The sequence below is a fragment of the Nomascus leucogenys genome, chromosome X (assembly GCF_006542625.1).
Source record: "Nomascus leucogenys isolate Asia chromosome X, Asia_NLE_v1, whole genome shotgun sequence".
Taxonomy (NCBI): domain Eukaryota; kingdom Metazoa; phylum Chordata; class Mammalia; order Primates; family Hylobatidae; genus Nomascus; species Nomascus leucogenys.
In genome coordinates, this window is record NC_044406.1 from 82924724 (window position 1) to 82935213 (window position 10490).

At 36.0% G+C, this 10490-nt stretch overlaps 1 pseudogene; it reads left to right on the plus strand.

Annotated features, from left to right (window-relative positions):
• The first annotated feature begins 9096 nt into the window (after nucleotides 1-9096).
• Nucleotides 9097-9260, plus strand: LOC115833499 (annotated as a pseudogene).
• Nucleotides 9261-10490: the final 1230 nt, after the last annotated feature.

Genomic DNA, 10490 nt, shown 5'->3' on the forward strand with positions numbered 1-10490 from the left:
TCCTGCTGTCCCACTGCATCCTGCCCCGGTCATGAATCTTCCACTTGTCTAGCATACCCACACTATATACACTACCCTCTCATTACTGTGCAAGGAAAAACATAGTGTATATGAGGTGTTTTCCTATCAGCGACTTCAGGCATCCACACAGGGTCTTGGAATATTTACCCTGCAAATAAAAGAGGCACTATTTTAATGAAAAAACTCAAGATGGTAGATTTTAATCCAAGCATGTCAATCATTTTTAAAAATATAAATTGCCTAAGCTCATCAATTTAAGGACATAGACTGTTAGGTTAGATAAAATAATGAAGAGTCAGCTATATGTAGTCTTAAGCCAATTTTAACTATACAGTCACATATAGGTTAAAAGTGTGTGTAAGAGTGTGTGTGTGTATCTCTGTATATACACTAATAAAAATAAAGTTGTGGTAGTTTATTAATAGCAAGCAAAATACACTTTACAACCACGGATATTACCAAGGATAAAGAAAGACACTACATAATAATAGTTCTCCAAGAAGACATAATAATCTTAAGTATTTGTGTATTGAACAACATAGTTTCAAAATAAACGAAGAACAAACTGATGGATCTGATAGGATAACTAGACAAATTAGCAATTGCAGTTGGATAGTTTAACACTTTCTCTTGAAGACTGATAGAAAAATTATGCAGAAAATCAGTAAGTGTATAGAAGACTTGAACAACACTATTCAAAAACTGGCCTAATTGACATTTTAGACCACTCTATCCAATAGCAAGAGAATATTCAGTATTTTCTAATGCACAAAGAACGTTAACCAAGACAGATAACATTCTGGGCAATGAAACAAAATTTAGAAATTAAAATATAATAGAAATCAGTGAAATTGAGAATTTAAAAAAATAGAGAAAACAATGAAATTAAAAGCTTTTGTTGAGAGGAGCTGAGGAGCTGATGAGCCACTAGCCAACCAAATTCACTAAGATAAAAAGAATATGAAATTTTTAGTGTTAGGAATGAGCAAGAAGACATCATTCATATAAATTGAAAATGGCTATTCACCTAAAAACCTGTGTGAAAATGCTCATAGCATCTGTATTTGTAATCATCCAAAGCTAGGATCAACCTAAATGTTTCTCAACTAGGGAACGAATAAAAAGCTTTGCAGTACATCAGTTCTACCCCATATTAGAATGATATGAACTCTTGGCACACACAATGTGAATGAAACTTGAATGCATTTATCTCAAAAGAAGAAAGCAGACTGAAAATGCTGCATGATCTATGAGTCTGTTTCCATGGCATTTTTGCAAAGTCAAAACTGAAAGGACAGAACACAATTAAATGGCTGCTAGTAGACAGGGTGGAGTGTGGGATGAGTACAAATGAGGAATTTGAGGAGGTGAAAACACTGTTCTGTGTCTTGATTGTGGTGGTGGTTACATTACTGTATACATTGGCCAAAACTCAAAGAACTATATATTAAAGTGGGTGAATCTTTCTGTATGTAAATTGTACCTTAAAATAATAGAAAAAGCATACTCTTCATTAAAACTAGTCTCTGGTGATTGAAACCCAAAAAGTGGTGCTTCTTACAGTGAGGAGAGAGGTAGTGATTAAATGGAAAAGTGGATAAGGGAAGTCTCTGGAATGATAACATTGTTCTGTATCTTGGCATATATACACCAAAACTGGCTGAGCTGAACATTCATGGTATATAAATTATACCTCATTTTAAAATGTTAAAAATATAAGCTTTCACTTCTAATTGATTTAATTAAATAAGAAAATAAAAATGCTGCTTGCAATAATAAGTTACTTTTCTATGCTGAATTGCTGTGTAAGTTTTCCAATGAAAAGATGTCAGCAAAACTGGCCATTATTTAAAAATTGAAGATTCATTTTTACTTTTCAACAGATCATCTCTCCCACTCCCACCAGATTCTTGGAGAAAAAAAGTATAATCAGTTGAAGACAAGTTTTTCTCATTAATAACACATAATGATATAAATTTTAAATTAAAATTTTCATGCTGATTCTTCTATGTTCTTATGTTCTTGAAAAAATGTATTTTGCAGAACATGCCTAAAAAGGCAATTTGAAAAAACAATATGGATATAAGGTACTAAAACTTCTAACATCCAGCATAGGTTCTGAAATTCAATGTGCCACTTCAAATACATGGAGCAAGGAGATGGAACAAGGTGGTGGAATAGAAGTCTTCACTAACCATCCCCCCAGCAAGTACACCGATTTAACAATTGTCTACAAAGAAAAAAAAAAAGCCGTCCTAAGAATCAAAAATTAGATGAGCACTCATAGTACCTGATTTTAACTTCATACCCCTGAAAGAGGCACTGAAGATATAGAAAAAACAGTCCTGAATCAGCAACTCCACCCCTCCCCAACCCCACCCACAGCAGCAGCCTGGTGGAAAGAGCATCTCTGGGTGCACGGAGAGAAAGCACACAGCAATTATGAGGCACTGAACGCAGTGCTGTCCTGTTAGAGCAAAAAGGAAAACTGGATCAAACTCAACTAACGACTGCCCATAAACGGAGCATTTAAACCAGCCCTAGCCAGAGGAGAATCACTTTTCCCAGTGGTCCAAACTTGAGTCCCCACAAACTTCACCACTTAGGGCCAAAGTGCTTTCAGGTAAACTTGAAAGTCAGTCCAGGCCATAAGGAATGAAACTCTTGGTTGAGTCTTAGGGCTGAACTAGGCTCAGAGCCAGAAACCTGGGGAGGCACATGACTCACTGACACCAGCTGGGCAAGCCAAGAAAGTGCTGGCATTATCCTTCCTCTAAGCTCAAGCTGCACAGCTCATGGCTCCAAAACAGACCTCTTTCTTCCACTTGAGGAGAGAAGACGAAAGAGTGGGGAGGACTTTATGTTGGGTCTTGGATTACAGCTCAGCCTCAGCAAGCTAGGGCACCAGTCAGAATCATGAGACCCCCATTCCAGTCCATAGCTCTCAGATAACATTTCTAGACAAACCCTGGACCAGAAGAGAATTGGCTACCTTGAAGGAAAGGACCCAGTCCTGCCAGCATTTATCATCTGCTAAATGAAGAGCCCTTGGGCCCTGAATAACCCACAGCAATACCCAGATACTACATTGAAGGCCTTGGTGAGCCTCTGAGACTTGCGGGCTCTAGGTAAGGCTCAGCACATTACCAGTTGTGGTGGCTGTGGGGTGACACTCCTGCTTGATAAAAGCACAGGGAAAAGTAAAGAGGACTTTGTCTTGAACCTTAGGTACCTGCACAGCCACAGGGCAGTAGAGCTGGATCCCAAAGAGGCTCCTGGGGTCCCTGATTTCAGGGCTTGATGCTGGGATGGCACTTCTGGACCTGCCCTAGGCCAGAGCAGAGCTCACTGCCCTAAAGGGTGAGTCCCAGGCCAGGCAGCATTCACAGCAAGCTGACATAAGAGACCTTGGGCCTTAAGGGAACATTGGCAGCATTCTGGCAGTACTCCTAATGGCTTGGGGTAGCCACGGATATGGGATGAGGTTCTTCTGCCTCTGGAAAGGAATAGGAACAGTGGAAAAAACTGCATTTCATGGTTTGGATGCAAGATTAGATTAGCTGCAGTACAATAGAACACCAGGTAAACTTTTCTAAGATTTATGACTCTAGTCTCTGACTCCTGGAGGGCTCTATGGACCCACAGGGGACTTAGGAAATTCACCACTCTGAAGGGAAAGACACAAGTCTGGCTGGCTTTGCCACCTGCTGATGATAGAGCCCCAGGGCCTTGAGAAAACATAGGTAGTAGCCATGAAGTATTTACAGAAGGCCTTGGGTGAGACCTAGAACTGTGCTAGCTTCAGGTCTAACCTAGCACAGTCATGGTGGTCGTGGCCACAAGGTTGCTTATGTCACTTCACTCCAAGCTTTATGCAGCTCACAACAAACAGAGGAACTCTGCTTGTTTAGAACAAAGTAAGGAAAGAGAACAAGAATCTTCTCCTGGTAATCCAGATAATTCTACTGGAGCTTGTCCAAAAACATCAAGGTAATACATTTACGAGTAAGAAAGAACCACAGCATTATTGAGCGTAGGTTTCCCATAAAGCATACACAGTTTAGATCAAAACACTGAGGTCCTCCCAAATATCTGGAAAGCCTTCCCTAGAAGGATGGCTACAAATAATTCTAGGCAGTGAAGACTAAAATGAATACCTAACTCTTAAATGTTAAGACACTGAAGAACATCTGCTAGCATCAACAACATCCAGGAAAATATGACCTCACAAAATGAACTAAATATAGCACCAGGGAAAAATCCTAGGGAAACAGAGATGTATGACCTTTCAGACAGAGAATTCAAAATAGCTCTGTTGAGTAAACGAAAAGAAATTCAAGATAACCTAAAGAAGGAATTCAGAATCCTATCAGACAAATTTAACAAAGAGATATAAATAATTTAAGAGAATCAAACAGAAAATCTGGAGCTGAAAAAATGTACCTGGCATGCTGAAGAATGTATCAAAGTCCTTTAATAGAAGAATGGATCAAGGAGAAGGAAGAATTAGTGAGCTTGAAGACAGGCTATTTGGAATACACAATCAGAGGACACAAAAGAAAGAAGAATAAAAAACAACGAAGCATGCTTACGGGATCTAAGAAAATAGCCTCAGAAGGGCAAATCTAAGAGTTATTGGCCTTAAAGAGGAGGTAGAGAAAGAGATAGGGGTACAAAGTTTATTGAAAAGGATAATAGCAGAGAACTTACTAAACCCAGAGAAAGATATTAATATCCAAATACAAGAAGTTTAAAGAACATCAGACTTAACGCAAAGAAGATTACATCAAGGCATTTAATAATCAAATTCCCAAAGGTCAGTGATGAAAAAAAAGGTCCTAAAAGCAGCAAAAGAAAGGAAACAAATAACATACAAGGGAGCTCCAATATATCTGGCAATAGACTCAGTGGAAACCTTACAGGCCGGGAGAGAGTGGCATGACATATTTAAACTGCTGAAAGAAAAAAAGCTTTTACACTAGAATATTATATCTGGAAAAATTATCCTTCAGACATGAAGGAGAAATAAAGACTTTTTCAGACAAACAGAAGCTGAGGGATTTCATCAACACCAGACCCGCCCTAAAAGAAATGCTAAAGGGAGTATGTTAATCAGACAGAAAAGTACATTAATGAGTGATAAGTAGTCACCTGCGGGTACATAACTCACTGGTAATAGTAAGTACACAGAAAAACACAGAATGTTATAACACTGTAACCGTGGTGTGTAAAATACTTTTTCCTATGTAGAAAGATTAAACAGTTAACCAATTAAAAATAATAATTACAACTGTTCCAGGGGGTCAATAAAGAAATTAAGAAGGAAATTGAAAAATTCTTGAAAGAAATGATACTGGAAACACAACATACTATAACCTATCAGCTAGAACAAAAGCAGTACTAGGAGGGAAGTTTGTTGCTGTAAGCGCCTACATCAATCAAGAAAAGAATTTCAAATAAGCAATTTAATGATGCATCTTAAAGAAAAGCAAAAGCAAACCAAAAACAAAATTAGTAGAAGAAAAGAACTAATAAACATCAGGGCAGAAATAATTCAAATTAGGATAAAAAACAATACAAAAGGTCAGTAAAACAAAAAGTTGGGTTAGGTTTTTTGAAAGGTAAAAGAATGGAGAAAACTGTAGCCAGAATAACCAAAAAAGGGAAGATATATCAGGGATAAAATCAGGGATAAAAAAGAAGACATTACAACTGACACTACAGAAATTCAAAGGATCATTAACGGCTACTATGAGCAACTATATGCCAATGAATTGGAAAATCTAGAAAAAATGGACAAATTCCTAGAAACATAAAACCTACAACGACTGAACCAGGAAAAAATGCAAAACCTGAACAGATTAATAACAAGTAATGAGTTCGAAGCTGTAATAAAAAGTCTTTTAGTAAAGAAAAGCCCGGACCCACTGGCTTCACTGGTGAATTCTACCAAACATTAAAAGAGGAGCTAATACCAACCCTACTCAAATTTTTCAAAAATTAAAAGGGGAAGGAGTACTTAAAAACTCATTCCACAAGGCCAGTATTACCCTGATACCAAAACAAGACAAAGAACATTGATAAAAGAAAACTACAGACCAATATATCTGGTGATTATTGATGCAAAAGTCCTTGACAAAATCCTAGCAAATCTAATTCAACTATATATTATAAAGATCACTCATCATGACCAAGTGGGATTTATCCCTGATTTGCAAGGATGGTTCAACAAAAGCAAATCAATCAATCTGATACAATCCAGTGGCCCCAAACCTTTTTGGCACCAGAAACTTGTTTCTTGGAAGACAGTTTTCCCATGGACCCATGGAGGAGGATGGTTTCCGGATGATTCAAGCTCTACATTTATTGTGCACTTTATTTCTATTATTATTACATTGTGATGTACAATGACATAATTGTACAACTCATCATAATGTAGAATCAGTGGGAGCCCTGAGCTTGTTTTCCTGAAACTAGATGGTGCCAACTGGGGGTGATGGGAGACAGTGATAGACCATGAGGCATTAGATTCTCATAAGCAATGTGTAACCTACATCCCTCAAATGTGCAGTTCACAATAGGGTTCGTGTTCCTATGAGAATCTAACGGTGCTGCTGATCTGACAGTAGGTGGAACCCAGGTGGCAATGCAAGTGATAGGGAGTAGCTGTAAATACAGATGAAGCTTCGCTTACTTACTCATCTCTCGCGTCCTGCTGTACATCCCCGTTCCTAAAAGGCCACGAACCATACCAGGGCCTAGAGATTGGGGACCCAGTGGTACATCATATCAAGAGAATAAAGAATAAAACTCATATAATCATTTTGGTTAATGCTGAAAATGTATTTGATAACATTGAACATCCTTTATCATGAAAACCCTCAAAAAATAGGATAGAAAGAACCTACCTTAACATAATAAAGGCCATATATGATAGACCTACACTAGTATCATAATAAATGGGGAAAAACTGAAATCCTTTCCTCTACATCTGTAACAAGACAAAGATTCCCGCTTTCATCACGTTTATTCAAAATAGTGCTGAAAGTTCTAGCTAGAGCAATCAGAAGAAAAAAACAAAACAAAGATATACAGGGCATCCAAACTGGAAAGGGAGAAGTCAAATTATCCTTGTTTGCAGATAATATAATCTTACATTTAGAAAAGCCTAAAGACTCCAAAAGAAAACTGTTAGAATGGATAAACAATTTCAGTAAAATTGAAGAACACAAAATCAATATAAAAAATCAGAAGTATTTCTGTATCCAAACAGAGAACAATCTGAAAAAGAAATTTAACAAGTAATTCAATTTACAATAGCCACACATAAAATTAAATACCTAGGAATTAACCAAGGAAGTAAAATATCTCTATAGTAAAGACTATAAAACACCGATGAATGAAATTGAAGAGGACACAAAGTAGTGGAAAAATATTCCATGTTCACGGATTTGAAGAATCAACATTGTTAACACAGTCCTGCTATTCAAAGCAATCTACAGATTCAATGAAATTCCTATTAAAATACCAATGACATTCTTCACAGAAATAAAAAAATATTATAAAATCTATGTGAAACCAAAGAAGACCAAAATAGCCAAAACTATCCTAAGCAAAAAGAACAAAATTGGAAGAATGACATTATCTGACTTCACATTATACTACAGAACTATAGTAATCAAAACAGCATTGTACTGGCATAAAAACAGACAAATAGACTAATGGAACAGAATAGAGAACCCAGAAACAAATTCACACACCTAGAGTGAGCTCATTTTTGACAAGGTGGCAGAAACATACATTGGGGAAAAGACAGCCTTTTCAATAAATGGTGCTGGGAAAACTGCACATCAATATGCAGAAGAATAAATCTAGACCAAATATCTCACGTTATACAAAAAATCAAGTAAAAATGTATTAAACAAACACTTAAATCTAAGACCTCAAACTATGAAACTACTACAAGAAAACATTGGGGAAAATCTCCAGGACATTTGGTCTGGGCAAAAATGTCTTGAGCAATACTCCACAAACACAGGCAAGAAAAGCAAACAGGAGTAAATGGAATTACATCAACTTAAAAAGCTTCTGCACAGCAAAGGGTACAGTCAACAAAATGAAGGGACAGCCTACAAAATGGGAGAAAATATTTGCAAACTACCTATCTGAGAAGGGATTAATACCCATATTATATATAAGGAGCTCAAACAACTCTATAGGAAAGAAAAATCTGATTTTAAAAATGGGCAAAATGTTTGAATAGACATTTCTCAAAATAAGTCATACAAATAGCAAAAAGGCATATTAAAAGATGCTCAACATCATGAATCATCAGAGAAATGTAAATAAAAACTATAATGGAATATCATTTCACCCCAGTTAAAATGGCTTATATAAAAAAGAGAGGTTATAATGAATGCTGGTGAGTATGTGAAGAAAAGGGAATCCTCGTACACTGTTAGTGGAAAGGTAAATTAGGGTAGAGATATAAATACAACTACTATGGAGAAAATTTGCAGATTCCTCTAAAAACTAAAATTTGGACTACCACGTAATCCACCATTTCTACTGCTGGGTATATACCTAAAAGAATGGAAATCAGTATATCAAAGAGATATCTGCACTACTATGTTTACTGCAGCACTGTTTGTGATAGCTAAATTTGGAAGCAAAGTAAGTGTCCATCGACAGATGAATAAAGAAAGAAAATGTGGTGCTTGTACACAATGGAGTATTCAGCATAGAAAATAATGGGATCGTATCATCTGCAACAACATGGGTGGAACTGGAGATTATTATGTTAAGTGAAATAAGCCAGGCACAGAAAGACAAACTTCACATGTTCTCACTTATTTGTGGAATCTAAACACTAAAACAATTGAATTCATGGAGATACAGAGTAGAAGGATGGTAACCAGAGGCTGCATATAGTAATGGGAAGTTGGGGAGTGGGCAGGAAGTTGGTGATGTTTAATTAGTACAATAAATTGTTATTGAGAATAAATAAGATCTACTATGCAATAGCACAAGAGAGTGACTATACTCAATAATCAATTGTACATTTTAAAATAACTAATCACTTCTTGGCCTTTTGGCTAAGATCAAGTGTAAAATAACTAAAGTAATGTAATTGGATTTTTTGGTAACACAAAGGATAAATGCGTAAATGGATAGCTATCTCATTCTCCATGTTGTGATTATTTTACATTGCATGCCTGTATCAAAGCATCTCATGAATTCCATAACTACATACAACTATTATGTACCCACAAAAATTTAAAAATTTTAAAAAATACTTGAATTGGCTCAGTCTATTCTTAACATTTGCTAAGAAAGTAAATCTTAAGTGTCCTCAACGCATAGACACACACACACATACAGACACACACACACATACAGACACACACAATGTGCAACTATATGTGGTGATGAATGTATTGATTAATTTGTGGTAATTATTACCCATTGTATACATATATCAAATCATAACATTGTACAACTCAAATATATACCATTTTAATGTCAATTGTACCTCAATAAAGTTGGACAAAATAAAATAAAATACTTTGGAATGTTTGAATTATTTCTAAAATAAAATAAGATATATATTCTCAGAGAACGAATCAAACAAGACTCAAACAAAAATAACATACATGGAAATTTCTTTCATCATTTTTGTGAAGATATTAAAAATTGTAAAGCACTAAAATGATTGACATACTATAATGAATATTTTTTCACACATATATGACAACCAGATAGCAAAGTGCAAAAACAACAACTAGCACAAAACTATTCTGAAAACCAAGATATGATTATCAGTAACAAGGAGAGGAAACTAAGTTAGATTTTGGTATCTCGGCATAAACGTTATACTAAGTATTTCACCATTTATCTTTCAAAGGTATTGCTTCTGTCTGCTCTGCCACACAGTTTACTGTTCCTGAAGGTTGAGTCATTTGGAGCTCACATGAACTTGTACTCGATTCCAATGAAGTGAAGGTGCATGTTTATTGGAGATGGAAAAAGACTACTTAACAAGTATTTCATCATTTTCTACAGTCTGACTTAGTTTTCATTGAAAATCTAATGAATATATTCAAGCTCCAGGGGAAATCACAGCCAGCCAAGCAAATAGTAGATTTGAGTAAGAATCAGAGTTATTGCCTGTCTCACCTCTCAGCATGGGATGAACAGTTCACAGCATTTTCATTTTCCTGTTTCAAAAAGCCTATCTTCTTGCAAATGGAAAAAAAACTCACCTAACTGATTTTGCATTTGCCCTTTGTTTTTGCATTGGCCCCTATTTTACATTTTTATTTGACATTTATTAGACCGAATTTTCTTATATAACTATTCAAACGTATAAGGCAGAATTGACTACAGAGTTTTGTGATTATGGCTTCAACTAGGCTTTGCTCGAGGATGTAAAATTATCCTTGCTTTCTTTTTTTTTTATTAATCCTACA